Source organism: Stegostoma tigrinum, chromosome 20 (genome assembly GCF_030684315.1).
Source record: "Stegostoma tigrinum isolate sSteTig4 chromosome 20, sSteTig4.hap1, whole genome shotgun sequence".
Classification (NCBI taxonomy): Eukaryota; Metazoa; Chordata; class Chondrichthyes; order Orectolobiformes; family Stegostomatidae; genus Stegostoma; species Stegostoma tigrinum.
In genome coordinates, this window is record NC_081373.1 from 32,443,727 (window position 1) to 32,464,943 (window position 21,217).

General features: G+C 40.8%; 1 protein-coding gene across 5 annotated transcripts in view; it reads right to left on the bottom strand.

The window, feature by feature from the left end:
- c20h10orf90 (chromosome 20 C10orf90 homolog) overlaps positions 1 to 21,217 on the bottom strand; it is a 377,977-nt gene that overhangs the window by 174,472 nt on the left and 182,288 nt on the right. Inside the window, exons 1-2 of one of the 5 annotated variants that reach the window (XM_059653091.1) lie at positions 9,719 to 9,939; positions 3,420 to 3,522 (exon numbers count right to left, since the gene is read on the bottom strand). The exons of 2 other annotated variants lie outside the window; for them this stretch is intronic. The gene's annotated coding sequence lies outside the window, so the exon portion shown is untranslated. Of the gene's footprint in view, positions 1 to 3,419; positions 3,523 to 9,658; positions 9,940 to 21,217 lie in introns of those variants that run through there. 2 more of the 5 variants (XM_048551083.2, XM_048551085.2) reach the window with 2 other exon arrangements.

Below are 21,217 nucleotides of genomic sequence, written 5' to 3' on the forward strand. Positions count from 1 at the left end.
ACAGGAGATTTTACATGAACTCAATATATTATTGAATAGTGAAGCATACTCATATATCTACTCCTGCTCCTATTTCTTACATTTTTATGACAGTTGTCAGGGAGATATAGCTGATCCAAACAGGTGTAACTCTACCAATGTAATGTAGCCTCCAGTTTCCTCCTCTACAGTGATGAATGTATTTTACGGGTCAGCAATGACTCTTCTCTCTATCGCCATGAAAATATTTCAGGGCAAATGCCGAACCAGATTTATTCAGGCTCTGGGCTAATTCCTGGACATTCTAGCAAACCACAGCTGCCAATTTTTGAGTCCAGTTGTGTTTTCTTAAAAAGTTGTTCATATTTCTAAATAATGATAGGCAAAATCAAAAATTTAAAACAAAAACTAGTTTTGAACTTTTTGAGAAAAATATGAAAGCGGATAGGCCAGGCAAACTTAAATCGTAAATAACTGAGGGTACAGAAAAACTTGATGAGCAAAGATAGTTTTTAACTATTACTATTAAATGGCATGTGTTTATTTTTGGTGAAATGTTATTGTTTTTCAGATGAAAGTACTTTTAACATTTGTAGAACCTCATTGTCTGTTGCATTTGTGCTTTTATTGATTTTGCAGTGGAAATTTTATCAGACTATAACCTTTAAAAATCTACTGCTGAAAGTTGTTTGCTTATCCTTGTACTTTGGACTAGAACTGACTGTAAAACGTAAGTGGCACAGTATTTTACTTTCATATCAACATACTAGTGAGTTCGTCATTATATTTATGCAGCACCTCACACATCCAAAGATGCCCCAAAGTACTTCACACCTTCCCTTGGGATTGTAGTTTGCTGTTGAATGTAATGCTTCCAGGGTCTTCATGGTGACCACCCAAACCAGAAAGATTTAAAGATAATCAGACATTGAGATAACTCTTTCTGGCTTCCACATTAATGTTTTAAAATGTGAATTCACATTCTCACTAAAGAGTGGTGACTACCTTATTTACTTCTATTTGCATCTCAAACACAGTTCAAACCTGCCCCATTTTTGTGAAGTTTCCAGCACTCCTCTCCTTCCTCAAGAAACTGTGATGGTGCCAATTCCTGAAATGAAAATCAGAGCAGCTACCTGGCAGCAGCAGCTCACCACTTGCTCATCCAGGGGCTCACCCAGCTCTGTTTTTTATCCCTGCATGCCCTATGAACAGCATCCCCCTCCATCCTTTGTTCATGTAAGTTGACATCAGCAAACCACCCATCTCACAGCTCTTGGGCTGACTTAAAATATCACTTCAGTCCTTCGGGTTTTCACTTTGGAGCTCAGAGACACCCATGCATGATTCTGCCAGGTCACTTGGTGCACAAGAGCACACATGCATCTCATGCATCGGCAAAGGATGGATCTCTTGGCTTTTAGCTTGATTCTTAATGTTCATTTACTTTGCACTGTAGTGTGCATTACATTTTTGTACAAAGTGAGATGCAGGCAGTGCGTAACAGGCCAAAGCACTGAACAGTTAAGTGGGTGGACATATTGTTGGATGGCACCATGCAACATCATGTTGCAGCATGTGCCAACAGCTTACATAGCAAACTCACTGCATGTGTTTCAATCAAATGGACATCACTGAAAGTCAAAGGGGACTGCTCCCTGTTGGAGTCAGGAGGTCTATGGTCAATCAAGGGTCTCCTCTGATTACAGTGCAAGGGTGGTCATGGTCAATTCAGATGGTTGGTCCTACCAGAGTCTGCATACCCGTGTCTTTGCATTCCAGAGATTGGGCCTCAGTCAGTTCTGCAGATCAGGTCAAACAGCGCAGGGATTACAGGTACGACAGTCAGGATGCTATGGAGATACCTGTCTGGGATGGTTAGTTGGGGCTCTCCTCATAAGTCAATCCAAGGGTGGACCTTGTCAGTCCTGGAGCTTTGGACACTGAAAGGGCTTATCAGATTGCATTCCACAAAGTCCTGGGCTAAGTGGAAGACTCAAATCTCAAGCTGGCCTTCATTAGATTGTGTCTCTGAGGGAATGAATAGAGTGAAGAGAGGTAATTCAGGATAGGAAGGATATCTCTCTCAAAGAGATTAAGAGAGGGGGAGTTTGCTCAAGTCACAAGCACTGTGGCCTTTTGATGATGAGAATGTATGTCCAAAGAGGGCATGACAACTCATAAAGACATGGATTCTGGGGGCAAACTGGGGAAATTAATTATTATATAAATGTGCTGAATGTAAATAGGGAGAGGCTAAAATGTCATTAGAAGTGCAGGGACAGCAACACAAAATGGAACGGGAAAGATGGGGAAATCATCCTGCTTCTCAGACAGAGCCTGTAAATCATTCACAATGATGCAAAGCTGAAACTTTTCCACCTTTGTTTTAAAATCAACTGCACAATGACAATACAAAATGCCTGCCTCAACATGCAAAGTGAATGGAGTAAGTTACATTTTTTTTCTCCAGGAGCAGAGTGAAATTGTTTGATTTAAGGTCTGTTTGGAGCTGTTGTAATAGTCATGCATCACTAATTGAATGCCATCCATCTGGCATTAAATTGCACTTCATTAGTTGGTGGCTCATTGTTCAAGACAGAAGATCATAAATTATGGCCATTACTTTGTTTGCATCCATCACCTCAAAACTCCAAGACCTAGGACTCCGTTCCCCAAATCTGCAGCTGGATTCTTGACTTGCTGACCCAAAGATCGCAATCAGTAGGGATATGCAACAACAATACCTCCTCCACAATAATCATCAACACCATTGCCCTGCAAGAGTGCATATTCAGTCCCTTATTAAGTTCCTTAAACTCTCACAACTGCATGGTCAAAATCAGCTCTAACTCCATTTACAAATTTGCTGATGACTCCACTATAGTGATCAGATTTCAAACAATGACAAGACAGAATGCAGGAAAGAGATAGAAAGCTTAGTGGCATGGTATAAAGACAACAATAGCTGCTTCAAGATAATAAAATGTGAGGCTGGATGAACACAGCAGGCCAAGCAGCATCTCAGGAGCACAAAAGCCGACGTTTCGGGCCCAGACCCTTCATCAGAGCTGCTTCAATTCCAGTAAGACAAAGGAGCTAATCATTGAATTCAGGAAGCAGAGTGGAGGACATGCTCCACCCGTATCAGTGCTGCTGAGGTGGATATGGTCAAAACCTTTAGTTTCTAGGAGTAAATATCACCAATAATCTGTCCTGGCTCATCAAGGTTGCACTACAGTCAAGAAAATACACCAATGCCTCAATTTCTTCAGGAGGCTAAAGAAATTCGGCATATGACTCTTACCACTTGTTATAGATGCACCATAGAAAGCATAGTATAGGGATATATTACAACTTGGTACGGCAGTTGCTTTGTCCAAGACTGCAAGAAATTGCAAAGAGTATTGAACACAGCATGGTCTATCATGCAAACTTACCTTCCTTCCACTGACTCTGTCTATACTTCCTGCTGCCTTGGGAAAGCAACCAATATAATCAAAGACATCTCTCATTCTGGTTATACTCTCTCCCATTGTGTTCCTTTGGGCAGAAGATACAAAAGTTTGAAAATACATGACAGATTCAAGAACAGCTTCTTCCCACTGTTAACAGATTTATGAATGGACTTCTCATATGTTAGAGCGTTTTAAAATTTATTCATTTTGTGGAATGTCGGTGTCACTGGCTGGCCAGCATTGATTACCCATCCCCAGTTGCTTTTGAGAAGCTGGTGATGAGCTGCCATCTTGAACCAATGCAGTCCATCCGCTGTGGGTTGACCCACACTGCCATTAGGGAAGGAATTCCAGGATTTTGACACAACGACAGTGAAGGGATAGTGATATATTTCTGAGGCAGGATGGTGAATGGTTTGGAGAAGAACTTGAAGGTAGTGTTATTCCCATATATCTGCTGCCTTTGTCTGTCTAAATGGAAGTGGTCATGAGTTTGGAAGGTGCTGGTTGAGGATCTTTGGTGAATTTCTGCAGCTCATCTTGTAGATAGTACACACTGCTGTTACTGAGCATCGGTGGTGGAGGGAATGGATGCTTGTGAATATAGTGCCAATCAAATGGACTGCTTTCTCCTGAATGACAACAAGCTTCTTGAGTGTTGTTGGGGCTGCGCTCATCCAAGCAATTTATTGCTGAGCAGGTGCTGCTTGATAGCATATTAATGACACCTTCTATCACTTTACTGATGATCAAGAATAGAGTGACGAGGGCAATTGGCTAGGTTACATTTGACCTTCTTTTTATGCTCAGGACATACATAAGCTTTTCCACCTTGTCGAGTAAATGCCAGTATTATAACTGTCCTAGCTTGGCTAGGGGAGCGGCAAGTTATGGAGCACAAGCCTCCAGTACTAATGCCAGAATGTTGTCAGGACCCGTAGCCTTTTGCAGTGTCCAGTACTTCCAAACATTTCCAAACATGTGAATTGAATTGGCTGAAGACTAGTATCTGTAATGCTGGGGACCACTGGAGGAGGCCAAGATGGACCATCCACTTCGGTACTTCTGGCTGAAGATTGCTGTGAATGCTTCAGTCTTATTGTTAGCACTGATGTGCTGAGCTCTTCAATCATTGAGGATGGGGATATTTGTGAAGCCTCCTTTTCCAGTGAGTTGTTTAATTCACGACTGGATGTCGCAGGACTGTGCAGAGCTTAGATCTGATCCGTTGGTTGTGGGATCACTTAGCTCTGTCTGTCACTTGCTGCTTATGTTGTTTGGTAAACAAGTAATCCTGTTTGGTGGCTTCACCAGCTTGGCATCTGGTGCTGCTCCTGGCATATCCTCCTGCACTTTCCATTGAACCAGGGTTGATCCCCTGTCTTGATGATAATGGTTGAGTGCAGAATATGCCAGGCCATGAGGTTACAGATTGTGCTGGAGTATAATTCTGCTGCTGTTGATGGCCCACGGCATATCATGGATACCCAGGTCTTGAGTTGCTAGATCCATTCAAAGTCTGTCCCATTTAGCACATTGATAGTGCCACACAACACAATGGAAATTATTCTCAATGTGAAGGCAGGACTTTGTCTTCGGAAGTTGAACTTTCTTTGTACCTTTCTCTGCATGTTCTCTGTAGCTGTAACCCTATATTCTGCATTTTGTTTAATTACAATTTGCCTGGATAGCATGCAAAACAATATTTTTTGCTGTATATCAGTAGATGTGACAACAATAAATCAAATCAAAAACCCTTCTCATGTCAGCTAAGCAAATATAACCAGACACTAACCAGAAGTGTCACCTAGACTTGGCATTTCTGAGTCGCATTTCATTGCTAACACTGGAAGGCAACGCTTCAGAGCTGCCACATTCATACAGTGAACTGTAAGTATACAAGGATATGATCTGTGATATTCAATGGTGCCTTTTTGGGAACTGGGTGTTATCATAGTGGCTAACTACCAGAACTCAACTCCACACCCCGCACTGTACGATGAACACTTTCGTTTTTTAACATACATTTGGAAACTGTTACATCCCTCAAAGCTTCATTGCAAGGCATAACATTAATCTCGTTTGAAGCCTCACATTTCATTATGATTGATATGATACATCTCGGGTACCTTTGGTGAAATGGTGTTCCATTTCTGATATTGCTCATAGATGACTTGTTCACGCATCTGATATGACATCACTGTGGCTAACGTCCATATGACAGTGCAAAAATGTGAAAACAATGTTAAAGAAGTCAACAATTTCGACAGTGTCAGCAAGCCCAGCAAGTACAGCAATATCCAATGCCTGCTGTCTCCAGAAACAGCAGCAAGTGAAGTTCTCCCAAGGAGATGGAGGAGAATGATAGAATCTATACAGTGAGGAAACATAGAACATAGAACATAGAACATTACAGCACAGTACAGGCCCTTCGGCCCTCGATGTTGTGCCGACCTGTCATACCAATCTCAAGCCCATCTAACCTACACTATTCCATGTACGTCCATATGCTTGTCCAATGACGACTTAAATGTACCTAAAGTTGGCGAATCTACTACCGTTGCAGGCAAAGCGTTCCATTCCCTTACTACTCTCTGAGTAAAGAAACTACCTCTGACATCTGACTACCTCTGACATCTGACAAAGAAAAGAGGCTATTCGGCCCAACAAGTCTGTACCAACATCCAAACAGCATCCCACCCAGACCTAGTCCCCGACCCTATCCCATTACACTTTATTTCCCATAGCTCATCCACCCAACCTACACATGTCTGGACTGTGGGAGGAAACCATACCTTCCAGAGGAACCCCATGAAGACATGGGGAGAATATGCAAACTCCACTCAGACATTTGTCCAAGGCTGGAATCGAACCTGGGCTCCTGACACTGTGAGTGCAGAGGCCAGGAAGGATTAGTTTAGGAGGATGAGGTGGGTGAGAGCTATTGAGCTATATATTGCAAGCTATAGTTTTCATCCATGGGCATTATTGAGAGACGTATGTAGTGGCAGAATAAGAGCGGGTGTTGGCCCTGTGATGTGAGGTAGCAGAGAGAAGACAGAGGCACTTAGAATTACATAATGCAGAAGACCATTGACTTCCTTCCTGCACTGATTTGTATTACATTTCACCTCGAACACTGCACTGAACTAGGCTATTATCTCAGTCTTTCCTAGCTGTGGATTAGTGGTATGACCTCAGTTGCTGATTGGGCAAAATATAGCAATGCTCACCTCTCCACCACACAACCCACCAGCAGCTCCAGGTTTCTGTGGTAAACTGAGGAGCTAACTTCCATTCTGGTCTATTTCCATGGAGATAGTACAGGACCACAGTGTAAAGGGCAGTTTCTTGTTTGCGGTGTCTGAAGTGCTATGGAGTTGGGATTTAAATAGTGCACCAGCAACATGAGTCTTACAAAATCCCAGCAATGGCAAGCACTTCTGGCACTCTTGTTGTGCAATCCATGAGATGGGCACTGTACAGGCCAGCTGTATAAATCACGAGGTGATGTGTAGAAGATTGCATGAAAAAAGTGACCACGAAGCTGTGACAGACCAGGCACCATCTCACTTGTTACGCTCCCAGCTGCTTGTAATATTTAACAATCCAATCCTAGAATGAAATCTGAGCTGACACATCTTCCTTTTAGTTAACATGGTGGTCTTTCATTGAAACATGAAAAACAAAGGCTGCAGAGTTTCCTTAACTACAGAAGTTTATTACACAAAAAAACAAAGACAGACAAAAATGAAACAATGTATCTAGACATTAAAATAAATCAAAGAAATGCAGATGATGAAGGTCTGAAAGGGGTGGCATGGTGGCTCAATGGTTAACAGTGCTGCCTCACAGGGCCAGAGACCCAGGTTTGATACCACCCTCGGGTGACTGTGTAGAGTTTGCACATTCTCCCTGTGTCTGCATGGGTTTCCTCCCACAGTCCAAAGATGTGCATGCTAAGTGGATTGGCCATGCTAAATTGTCCATTATGTCCAGGGATGTGCAGGCTAGGTGGGTTAGCCAGAAGAAGTGCAGGGACACTGCAATAGGGTAGGGGAGTAGGTCTGGATTGGATGTTGTTCAGAGGGTCGGTGTGTACTTGAAGGTCTGAATTACCTACTTTCGCATTGTAGGGATTCTACAAAACAAGAACAGAAATTGCAGGACTGATAGCATCTGTGAAGTGAATGCTCACCTACTTTAAAATTCAAACTTTAAAAATCATATCAATATGTAGGATATGTATGGGTACATCTTTTCCTAACGCACTCAGAAAAGCATTTTGCCTAAAAATGAAAAAATTCAGCCCTGTGTTAGAGGCTCCATAATGAAAATCCAGATTCTAGATGTTACTCCCACCAAGTCGTATAACAGGCAGTGCTGAAGATATTACTCAGTATTAACCCTTTCAGAAACTGACATAAGAGTTTTAATGTAGGCAACTGCAGTAACTAAACTGTATTACGAGCAAAGCCTCAGTACTGGGATTGAAATAATTCAACTGATGTTTTTGAGCTCCTGTTAAACGATAAATGCTGGTCAGGATAGCTTGATTGGCTTTCTTTGCATAGGGTCTTTTACATTCACCCAGTTTCACCTTTTACCCAAAATGGTGGAACCTCTGATAATTCTCTATCATTAAAGCACTGTAGCCCATGCCATGTGCTCATTCGGAGAGTCGGGTTTTGAACCTACCTTTATAGATCAGAAACAATAATTTTATGACTGAGCCAAGGATTACACCAGCTGATTAAATAATTTGGTTATTACATGAGACAACTACAAATGAAGTTGTGGACTGAGAGGTATTTGTTAAACATTTCAAGATTTGGAAGTTGATTCTTCCCACATAATCTAAGATATATACATTGAATAGAAATACAACAAATTAATGAGCAAGTACCATCAGGGTCTTATTTTCAATCCTTAATTTGTTTTGAATGAGGCAATTTCAGCTAAGGTGTGAGTCAAAACAATTAGACTGAGCACAGAAATCAAAGAGATTTCTAACTTCTAATTGCTAACATGTCTGCACAGGTTGATTAGAATATATCAGTACCCCTCTACTGGCAAAAAAAATAGTTAGTTAATAGTTCGACTATAAGAAAAAATGCCCCATGCAAATTTGGATATGGATTTGAATGTGATGACACTCCAGGTCAAACACCTTATTAACAGATCCTGACAAAAGTTCACAAATTAAGAACAGCAAATTGGGAGAATTTGAGAGGGTTGAAGATTTCCTGGAAATTATAACAAGTACAGAGAATACGGCAGGAAAGTAAGAGAATAAAATTGTAAATAATTCAAAATAATTAATTGGGTAATATTTGTAAGTGCAAAATGTTTTATGCAGTCAAAGTATTCCTTTTTATTAGGACAAGTGTGCAAAATCCTTCTGTTCCCCCTCTTTCATTTTCTAACACCTTGGTTGGCACTTACTACTTTCAAAATGGTGGTCAGCCTTTTATTAAGGCTGTTGCTATTCTGCTACCGACACAGCAACATACAGAACACATCAGCATGTTGATCATAATTTTCCATCCCATTTGTTATGTCCAACACAAAAGTACCAGAAAATTGCATGATAGTTCACCATAGTGATAAATTAGAAATTTGAGATTTGTTTAAGTGGTGCTAAAATTGGATCTTTACAAACATTTCACTGTGCTCTCTTGGATTTAATATTAGTAATACAAAGGCCAGGAAAATTTTGATGAACCTTGATTTTAATCAGAATAAAATTTATTGCCTTTTGCAACAAGTTTGAAGTTACTACCTATGTTGAAAAAAATATAGCTACAAGTTTGATCCTCACACTTGACAAAGATCTATGAATAGAACTTTCTCTATGAATTATGACAACCAAAGCAGTTTTAGCTCTCAGTTTTTGAAGGTTAGGTTATCCAATAAAGATTTTTGAAGAACTATTTATGAGAGATGTCATGCCATTATTGTGGTCACAGTCATTCCAACAATAGTCTGATCCCTAAGACAACAAACTGTTTCTCTACTATTCTTCAAATAGTGCTGTTTCATAGCTCACTCAATCCACTATCCATCATAAAAAAATTCAGATTTAGTGGGATTACTCTATTAAACAAGTATTGAAAATAAGATGGGGACAGATACATCCTCTAAATGAAGAACTCAGCTGTTAAATCCAATGTTTTTAATGCGAAAAGCTGACTTGCTGTATATTGACCACATATACTTACAGCCTCGTGGTTAACTGCAAACATTCCTGACATCTTAATTCCAGAGAATAGCTTACTCACACAAAGTGCAGCGTAGTGGTTGCGTCCATTTTTAACAATCCACATGAAATCCTTCTCCTATTCACTTATGCAGCACACACCAGCACATTTGCTGAAGTTTCTAATCACAAGGCGCTATTGATTTTTCAAACAATATCCAAACAGAATTCAAGCTTATTAAACCTTTTTCTGAAATGGTTTGATCTTGACTCAATCTGTTATGAAGACTGAGTGAAATCAATCATGCGTTCACCACATTTAAGGGTCACTTAATGATTAACATTGAAAAGCTTGTTTGCACTGAAAACTGTCTTGAACTCTGTTGGGTCACTTTAAAGGATAAATTCACAGAAGTGTAATTTTCCAAATTGAAGCATTTTTAAAAAATTGTCCCTGATCCTCCTAGACGTGTAAAATTTTATCTTTGGTGATGGATCACACGATATCCCTGAAATCATGTATGTCAAAAAGCAATGAAAAATAATCTAATTCATAAAATGGATGAACAGATACATTTATGTATTGTTTCAGTTTGTATGTTTCAGGTTACATAGTAACTAGGAACAGGAATTGGCCATTCAGCCCTTTGTGCCTGCTCTGCCATTCAATACGATCATGGCAGATTCTCGAACTTGATGTCATATTAATAACAGATTCTTGCCATACCCCTCCATACCTTTGAAATTGAAAAATGTATCTATCTCTTTCTTCTAAAAATCCAATCAATGTTTTTATTTTGACTGGTAATCCAAACAATTACTCACAGTTGCTTGCGACTTCATAAAACAGGCAAAGCACACTGCCACCACATACGTCATGTTGCTCACAGGGAGCTGCTCTTCTAAGCTACATAGGATGTAGCTTCCCATGGAGCTCAAGGTGATTGGTGAAGAGACTGGGTTTGACACATTGTGAGGTGACACTCTTTTAGGCATGTGAGGCAGGCTGACACAATTTAAGGCAAAGAGTTGAATGACTTTCTGCATTATATTATTGTCTCCACAGATCTCATGAAAACAACATCACGTTGGCACAGAATGTCATTCTTCTGGTCATCTTTCTTCTCAGATGAAGCTACAGACATTGTCTGCTCCAACACTGATGCCATTAGGAGCCAGCAGTTGCACAAGTCAGCACTGTTCATGGACCAGCCTGCAGAGTCACAACAGGTTGTGCAACAGTGTCCACTTAGGCAGCAAGCTTTGATTCACAACCATGTCTAAAGGCTTGGAATCTCTATATGTTGTGGATGGTTGGGTCACTGAGCTGGTTTGTTGTTCCGCAGACGTTTCATTACCCTGCTGGGTAACATCATCAGTGCAGCCTCCAATGAAGCGCTGTTCTGTTCTCCTGCCTGTTATTTAAACTCTGTTGTCCAATGAGCCGGGTAACCTCACTTCCGGTTTTCCTTCGCAGTGGAGTATATATAGCGAGTCTAGCTCTATGTGTTTATTCATTGCCTTCTTAGTGGAGAATCAGGCTTGAGGAATTCCCGTGCTTGTCTCTGTTTGGCCTGTCCCAGGAACCTGGTGTTGTTCCAACCAAAGCAGTGGTTTTCCTTATCCATGTGGATGGAGATGTGTGAGTGCTGTGTCTTTTTGTTGCTAGTTGATGTTCGTGTACTCCTACGGCTAATTTTCTTCCTGTCTGTCCAATGTAATGTTTGTTGCAGTCTTTTCAGGGAATCTTGTATATCGCACTGGTCATGTCCATAGTGGGTACCAAATCTTTAGTTTGGGTTAGCTGTTGGCATAGGGTTGATGTGGATTTGTGGTGCTACTCTGCTGCCCAGTGTTTGTAGGAGTCTTGTGGTCAATTCAGATGTGTTCTTGATGCAAGGTAGCATGATGAGTGTGTGGGGCGTGCAGTACTCACCTCCATCCACATGGATAAGGAAAACCACCAGTTTGATTGGGACAACATCAGGATCCTGGGACAGGCCAAGCAGAGACAAGCATGGGAATTCCAGGAGTCTGATTCTCCACTAAGAAAGCTTTCAATAAACACATAGAGTTAGACCCTATATATACTCCACTGCGAAGAGAAACTGGAAGTGAGGTAACCCAGGTCAATGGGCACTAGAGTTTAAAATAACAGGTAGGAAAACACAACAGTGCTTCATCGGAAGCTGCACTGATGATGTTACCCAGCAGGGCAATGAAATATCTGCGGAACAATGAACCAGCTCAGTGAGCCAACCAACCATAACATCCACATCTCAAGCTACAAATCTACTCACTATATGTACATGACAAACTACAGTGCTGACAACATCTCAGGATGTCCCGGGAAGTTGCATATTGCACCTACCAACTGCTGGAAGAACACTGGTGTCCTCGTGGGCTTGGATAGAATCCGATCCCAGTTGTCCTGCAGATGACAGCAACCCTTAATTTCTAGTTGAATGGGTCATTTCAGGGAACCAACGTGGTTCTCTGCAGGAGCCATAGGCATTCGCTGATAAATGTATCCAAGAAGTGACTTATGCTGCCTTTGATACAGCTGACCAATTTATCAATGTCCCCTTAGATGCAGCGAGTTAGTCAGCCAGAACAATTGACTTCACTGCAATTTAAGAATTTGTGCAAATGCGTAGTAAAATTGATTGCATTCACATAGCAATCACAGCATCATATCAGCAACCAGCTGCATTCAAGAATGGGAAAAGATTCCATTCCAGGAATGTACTGATTGCCTGTGACCACACCAGTTGGATAATGCATGCCGGCACATGTTATCTAGGGATCTGTCACATTACCTACATTGTGGAACCAAGTCAGAGGTACCTATATCTTTGAGGCCCCTTGGTCACATACAAATAGTTGGTCATTGACAAGGGATATCTTCTCAGAATTTAGCTCATGGAATTTGTCAAGAATCCACAGACTGATACAGAGTAGGGGTACAACACAGCACATACTTTCACATGGACCATTGTAAAGCAGACCATAGCATTCTTGAAGATGCAATTCTGGTGCATAGACGAGTCAGGTGTATAATGAGGTACTGTCCAGTGCATGCCACAACAAAGTTGTTTCACAACTGACTCAATCAAGTAGGAATGACTGGGTACAGGAAGAGATGGAGAACTGGGAGGTTTTCCCTGAGAAGGAAGTTGAAGGCAAAGATGCTGAGACAGCTCAGGAAAGCCCACACAGATGCCAAGATGATAGGATCAAATGAACCAGCGAAACACATGAAAATCTCATAGCCACTTTCCTCCAGGGGGACTGAACTATGTGCACATATTTATTTCACCATTAACGGGCCTGAGGCTGCTGAGCATCTTAATCAATGTAACTCATTGACTGAGAAGTGTTTCATTTTACCTGTTGTTTGCAAGAAAAGCAGTTTGATTAATCTGTCATGCGGTGTCTTTGAGGCAAGATACTGAAGCTGAGAGTTCTCAGAGCCAAGTGCCAACTGTACACACACATAGCTGATACATACATAGGTTCTCACATGAGCAGGAGCTCATGGAGAGCTGCAATATCCTGGATCAATGTCCTCGTTACAGGGATGGCCAAAAATTGGAACATTGGAGCAGGAAAGGACTATTCAGTTTCTCAAGGATGATCTGTCATTCAATGTCATTGTGATCACTGATGAAGTACAGTCTCCCTAGAAAGGGCTCCCAAGGTCTGTAATATCTTATATGATGTCTCTCCTTACAGTCACGAGGAATATTAGGACCATACACAGCCTCAGTGATTGAGCGTCAAGTACAATGTGATGCACCAACGCAAACACTTGTCTTTTATCTTCGACCCACACTAAGAAATGCTGAGAGTGCTGGGAGCACTGATAAGACCAGCTTTTATTGGCCATCCTTAGTTGCCCTTCAGAGCCATCTTCATCAACTTCTGGAGTCCTTGTCGTGAAAGTCTTGCCACAGTGTTGTTGGGTGTTGAGTTCCAATGTCTTGATCTGACTACAATGAAACGTATGTCCAAGTTAGGGTGATGTAGGACTTGGAATATAACTTGCACGTGATGGTGTTCCTATGAACCTACATTCCTTGTCCTTCTAAATGATAGAGGTCATGAGTTTGTGAGGTGCTCATGAAGAAACCTTGCCACATTAGTAAAATGTGTCTTGTGAATGGTACAAGGACAATCATGGTATGCTGTTGATAGAGGAAATAGTTGGGACTTTTTTTTTCTCAAAGACACAAAACCAGAAATCCTAATTCCATTTCCACTCTAACCATTTTCAAAAGTGAAACAATGCCATTTAGAAGTTGTCAGCACTAGTGAAAAAGTGGACATTTCAAAACATCTGGTATTTTCATCAATGTACCTATGTTTCAGAAATCTCCTAAATCGTACCTGCAGAATGAAGCAATGAATACTGGATTGGAAGTGGGAAGAACATAATGTGAACAAAAATAGTTTTACTTCTTTTCCGATTCAGCATCCAGCCTGAGCCACATCTATGTTTAATAAAATGATTGATGACAGTGTTGCGATTGAAAAACATAAGTGAGCATTAAATAATGTGGTTGCTAAGTTGTTACTTATGATAACTGGAAATATCTTCAGATGCATTAGAGTAGATTATCTACTGTCTAATGTGTTGCTCTGTTTTGTACAATTTTGAAAGGCTAGCCCAGAAAGATAAGGTCACCACAGTGCCAGAGGACCATAAGGCTGTTCTGTCAAAGAGAAAGAGATAGAGGCGACAAACAAGTAGAGAAACTGAGCTGTTTTGAAACTTTGAGAAATGTATAAGCTTTTGGCTCCTTCCAAGAACTAATAGATTCTGAACCGGTATGTTTATTTATTCTTATCAGTTCATTATTAGGCTAGTTTAGTTAAGTTTCTAGTCAATGATGAACATAGGAGGGTGATAGTTGGGAATTCAACAATGGTCATGCCATTGGATGTCACAGGGAAATGGTCAGACTTTTACATTTTGCAGAAGATGGACATAGTTTGACAACGAAAAACACAAAATGTGTCTGGCTACTTATCAACCCAAGCCTACATAGATACTGCTACAGTTTTTTTTCATTTACTTGTGGAACATGGGTGTCTCTGGCTGGCCAGTATTTAGTGCAACCCCAAGTTGCCCTTGAGTAGGTGGTCATGCACTGCTTCTTGAACTGCTGAAGTCCATGTGTTGTAGGTAGACCCAAAATGCCCTTAGGGAGGAAATTCCAGGAAATTGACCCAGCAACAGAGAAGGAATGGAAAAATACTTACAAATCAGGATCGTAAAGGCCGTGGAGGGGAATTTGCTGGTGATGGTGTTCCCATGCATCTGTTGCCCTTGTCTCTTTAGATGGAAGTGGTTGTGGGTTGTAAAGTGCTATCTAAGGATCTTAGGAGAATTTCTTCAGTGTGTCTTGTAAATAGTACACAATGCTGTTATTGGGCATCGCTGGTGGAAGAACTGAATGCTTGTAGCTGCTGTGCCAATCAAATGTGTTGCTTTGTCCTGTATAGAGTCAAGCTTCTTCAGTGTTGTTGGAGCTGCACCCTACTGGACAAGTGGGCAGTTGTGCCTTGTAGATGGTGGAGAGTCTTTGGGAGTCGGAAGGTGAAATACTGGTTGCAGTATTTTTTGCCTCTGAGATGACTGGCCTCGAACTGCCACAACCATCTAGTTATTTGTCAGATATGACTCCAATCATCAGAGATTTGCCCGTTTTCCATTGACTCTAGTTCACTGTTCCACTCAATTGAATGTGGCCTTGATGTCAAGGGCTAAGAACTCTCAGCTCACCTCTGGAATTCAGCACGTTTTATCATGTTTGAACCATATCTGTAATGAGGTCAGGAACTAAGTGGCCCTGGTGGAACCCAAACTAGGTATCACTGAGCAGGTTATTTATAAGCAGTTGCTGCTTGAATAATTGTTAAACGCACCTTCTACTACTTTACTGATGGAGGGTAATTGGCCAGGTTAGATTGTGCTGCTTTTTGTGTATAGACATTGTTGGCAATTTCAACATTATTGGTTAGTTGCCAATGTTGTAACTGTACTGGAACAGTTTGGCTAGGAGTGCAGCAAATTCAGGAGTACAAGTCTTCAATATTATTGCTGGAATGTAGTCAGGGTTCATAGCCTTTGCAGTATTTATGTCTTCGACTGCTTCTCCTACCACATAGAGCAAATTAAATTTTCTGAAGACTGACAATTGTGATGCGGGGAACTATTGGAGAACGCTGAGTTGGATCATCCACTCTGCACTTCTGGCTGAAGATTGTTATGAATGCTTCAGCCTTTTCTTTTCCACTGATGTGTTGAGCTGTTTCATCATTGAGGATGGGGATATTTGTGAAACCTCCTCCTCTAACAAGTTGTTTAATTGTCCACCATTCTTGGTTGGATGTATTAGGACTGCAGAGTTTAGATCTGATGTACTATTTGTGGGATTGCTTAGTTTTGTTTATCACTCACTGCTTATGCTGTGTAGTATGGAAGTAGTCCATCATGTTGACATCTAATTTTAAGGTATGCCTGGTTCTGTTCCTGGCATGTCCTTTGTCACTATTAAATCGAGGTGAACCCCCTGGCTTAATGGCAATAGTTGGAGATTGTGTTGATCTATAATTCTGCGGTTGTTGATGGCCCACAGTGCCTCATGGATGCCTAGTCTTTTGTTGCTAGACCTACCCAAAGTCTGTCCTATTTAGCACATTGATAGTGTCAGACAATACAATAGAAGATGCTGTCAGTGTGAAGGCGAGATTTTATCTATACAAGGACTGCGCGATGCTCACTTTTACCGATGCACCTGCAGCTGGTAGACTGGTAAGGACAAAGTCAAATATGTTTTCCCCTCTTGTTGCTTTCCTCATTATATATCAATGAGCCAGTTTGGCAGCGATTTAGGACCCAGCCAGCTTGATCAGTAGTGCTGCTGCAGACCCCGACTTGGTGATGGGCATTGAAATCCCCAACCCAGAGTACATTTTGCACCCTTGTCACCCTGAGTGTTTCCTCCAGGTATTGTTCAACATAGAAAAATGCTGATTCATCAGTCAAGGGAGGATGGTGTGTGATAGTCAGTAGGAGGTTTCCTTCGTCTTTTATCCTGACTTCATGGTGTCAGAGTTGTGGAATCCCAGGATACCTCTCTCCTGATGTATACCATGGTGCCACCATCTCTGTTGGACCTGTCCTGTTGGCCAGAACATTTCCAGGGATGCTCACAATGGCACCTGGGACACTGTCTGTAAGGTGTGATTCCGTGAGTATGGCTATGTCAGGCTGTTTCTTGACTAATCTGTCAGACAGTTCTCCCAGTTTTGGCACCAGCCTCCAGATGTTAGCAAGAAAGACTTTGCAGTGTTGACAGGGCTATTTCTGCTATTGTTTTTTTTCAGTTCCTAAGTCAGATAATCCATCTGGTTTCATTTCTTTGTTGAGGCTTTGCAGCAATTGATGCAACTGAATGGCTTGCTAGGCCATTTCAGAGGCCAGCTAAGATTTAGTCACATTGTTGTATCTCTGGAGTCATACGTGGACCAGACCAATTAAATATGGCAGATTTCCTTCCTGAAGAACATTAGCAAACCAGAAGGGTTTCTCCAATGATAAACAATGGATTTTTTTTGGTCATCAGTACATTCTTAATTCCTGTTTTTTTGATGTACTTAACGTATGTACTTAACACCCACTGATTTCTTGTTTACACGATCTCCTTGATGTCCCAATCAATCAATCGAACAAGTCTGCTTTGATGTCAAGAGCAGTTATTCTCATTTCTTCTTTGGAGCTCAGCTCTTTTGTCTTTTTTGGATCAAGGTCTGGGCCTTAAGTTTTTTAGGCTGGACAGCAACTGGGTATCAATTAGCAGATTATTTCTGAGTAAATGCAACTGAATAGAGCTGTCAATTGCTCTTTTTTCACTTGGCTTGTGGTGAAGATTGGCTAATTGATTCAACTGGACTTATCCTTTGTCAACAGAGTATTCTCCACATATTAGGCAAATGCTAAAAGTTGTAGATATACAGTACTAGAATTATTCAGCTACACACCTGACTCTGGAGCACAGGTCTTTAGCACTGAAGCCAGAATTATTTTGGTGTCCATTATCTGTTGTAACTATTACACTGGGACATTTCTTGACATTACTGGAAGTAAAATGAAATGAGTGAGGACTAACACCTCTGATGCTGGGGACCATATTCGGAGGACATGTTAGATCACTCACTTAGCATTTCAGGCTAAAGACTGTTGTGAACCCTTCAAAATTATATATTAGGCACACTTGACTGTGCAATCCTTGACAATGGAATATTCAAAGAGTTATGTCCGAAGTGTGCTATTTCTAATGTTTTGAAACCTAGCATCACTAGTTGTGCACATCATTTTCAGGTACACATAGTCCTGGTGCAGAACACAGTCTCTCGGCTTCCTTAATAAACTGGCACTACAGAGAGTGAGGAGACAACAGTGGAACAGACAGTGATGGTGCATTGAGCAAAAGGCAAAAGGAGTGCTAATGGTTGTAAAGGCTTTGTAAAATAAATGTGAATGTTAAGTGTGAAAAGAAGGATGTGGGGCTGCTCTGCTGACAGCAAAGCCAACCACACAAATAAAACATCCATTGGATGGCAATAGGGTGGTAATCAAATTGGAGGACAGATGTCATACTCTGAAGTTGTTAAACTCAACAAAAAAACAACACAAAGAACTGTGGATGCTGGAAATCAGAAATTTCAGAATTGCTAATTTCTGAAACAAAATTAGAAATTGCTAAACAAAAACTGAAAGAACTGTGGATGCTGTGCATGCTGCAGATGCAGTTCTGAGTAAGGGTCAATGGACCCAAAATGTTAACGCTGCTTTTACTTCACAGATGTTGCCAGACCCGCTGAGCTCTTCCAGCAACTTCTGTTTTTGTTCCTGATTAGAAATTGCTAATTGGTCAGGTAGTATCTGTGCATCCTGTTTCAGAGCCAGAGAATGGTTACTGGGCCCAAAATGTTAACTCTGCTTTCTCTCCATAGATGATGCCTGACCTGCTGAGTTTCTCCAACAATTTCATATCTTGTTGAATTCAGTGTTAGGTCTTATCAGCTGTAAAGTGGCTGAGCAAAAAATGAGGTGCTGTTGATTTAGTTTGCATGACCTTTGTTGGAAAGCTCGAGTGGGCTAGAAATGTTGACATGAGAGCAGATAGTTTATTGAAATAGCAAAGAACTGGAAGGTTGGTCTCATTCTTACGGACAGCATGAAGGAATTCCCGAAGTGGTCACGCAGTCTATGTTTGGACTAAACAGTCACTGGGGAATTCTGACAGTGGAGTGAAGGAAAAGGAAGTTGTTTTTGATGATGATGGCCAGTTGGAAGTGACTGAAATATCAGATGATGGTCCTTTGACAATGGAGACTGGTGGATGGAGAGTGAAGACAAGGAGAATCCCATTCTTATTTAGGGAGATAGGGGAAAGAGTGAGAACAGAAGTATGGGAAATAGGTCAGACATGGCTTGGGACCCTGTCAATCAGGGTAGGGGGGGAATGCTTTGTGGAGGAAAAAGAGGCGCATGCCTGAGACACCCCTATGGAAGGTGATGTCATCAGAACAGATGTGACAAAGATAGAGAAGCTGGGAAAATGGAATGGAATCCTTGCAGGAAGCAGAATTTGAGGAAGTGTACCCAAGCTACTTACCGGAATTGGTGTATTTGTAATGAACATTTGTGGACAGCTTATCCCCAAAAATGGAAACAGTGAAGTCACAGAAGAGAAAGGAAGAGTCAGAGATGGACCAGGTGAAGATGACAGAAGGAAGGAAATTGGAAGCAAAATTATTTTTTCCAATTCCAGATGAGAACAGGAAGCAGCACCATGAGATCGTTGAGGTACTGCAGAAAGAGTCATGTTAAGGTACAACAGTAGAACTGGAATGAAAAATGTTCTGCACACTCCACAAATACATCGTCATAACTGGGACCCATGCAGATACACACAGCCATATTTTTGTATTGGAAAAATGAGACCAGCTGGGGAGAAGTTGTCCAAAGTGAGAAGCAGCATGAAACTGGATAATGGTCAATGGAAACTGTTCAGACCACTTATCAAGTAAATAATAAACAACCTTCAGGCTATCATGTTTAGGGATGTTTGTGGATAGGATATGCTTATCCATATTGAATAGGCTCGGACAAAGAAACTGGAAATTATGGAATTAATGTAAAACTTTGGAAGTATCACAAACATCAGAGGGATGGGACTGGGGTTGATTGGGAGAGTTGGCGGGGGCGGGGGGGGAAAGCAGGGAGAAATGTTAACTAAATGGCATTTCCTGTTTTTGCCTTATGTACAGTATGCCCAGTTTGTGCTACTAGATCTGTTCTATTCACTCAAATTAAAGCTTATGGAATTGAAGGTTAATTATTGGCATTGTTGGCAATGTCAAACAGTAGGAACTTTGGATATTTCCCAAAACTCAATTTCACTGCCACATCTCCTTACTTAGTGAAATCTCTGAAGGAATACTGGGAATGCGCTCAAAGTGTAAAACTGTGGCTAGTGCTGTCACAAGGATTAACATTAGGCTGCATTTATTCAGTATATTTATTGATAACTTACATAACATTACAAAAAGCCATAAACCCAAGGATGCCAATGACATAAAGATAGATGGTATAGCACAAAGTGCAGATTGGAGTCTGAAATTATTTTGGTAAATTAAGTAAATGGCTAAAACTGCCTCAGATGGATTTTAACACAAATTAATGGCATTCATTTTAAGATAAATAGGTTACACCTGAGTATCTTTTAAATGATGAAAGATTATGAGAGATCTGTAGGTCCATTGAAACAGATTACTAAACTGTGGTAGTCAGGAACAAACAAAAATCAAAATAATTGATAAAATGTTAGCCTTCACATCTAGCAAGCTAGAGGAGCTAGAATAGAAACAGGAGTTTTGTTTTTCCTAGAGTTATACAGAACTATGTAATATTCTGGGCACTGCACCTTAGCAACTATATACAGGAGTTAGAGGAAGGGCAATGCATTTTCAACAAAATGTTATCAGGGCTCAAAGGTGCAAGTTTAAATTGTAAGGGGTGATTACATAAATTAGAATTGTATATTTGTGGTACTAATGGTTAGATGGTGATATGATTGTGATTTTTAGGAATTTGAAAAGAATTAAGTAGGTAGGTCAAGAGAAGTCTGTTCTGTGGGCTGTTGTGGTGGAGAGTGCACTATTTAGGGTATTAACCACTGAAGAGAGGTTTAGAAATTTAGAGAAATTAATTCAATCAAAAGCTGGTAGAATTTTTCATCTGTCTTCAAAAACAAAAACTAATGGATGTCAAGCTCAATTTTAAATCTGAGGATAGGTTTTGGTAATTAAAAGCATTAAAAGAAAAAAAGGTCAATTTGGATAATGTTACAAGATGTTCTTTTTAAAGATATGGATTTTAAATCTTGTAATTGGTTAGAACTGTTTTAAATTTGACAGGAAAGGAATACTGCATTAAAATACAGGAAACATGTGGGTGGATGTAATCCAGGTGGGCCAACAATTCACTTTCTGGGGTCAGAGGGGT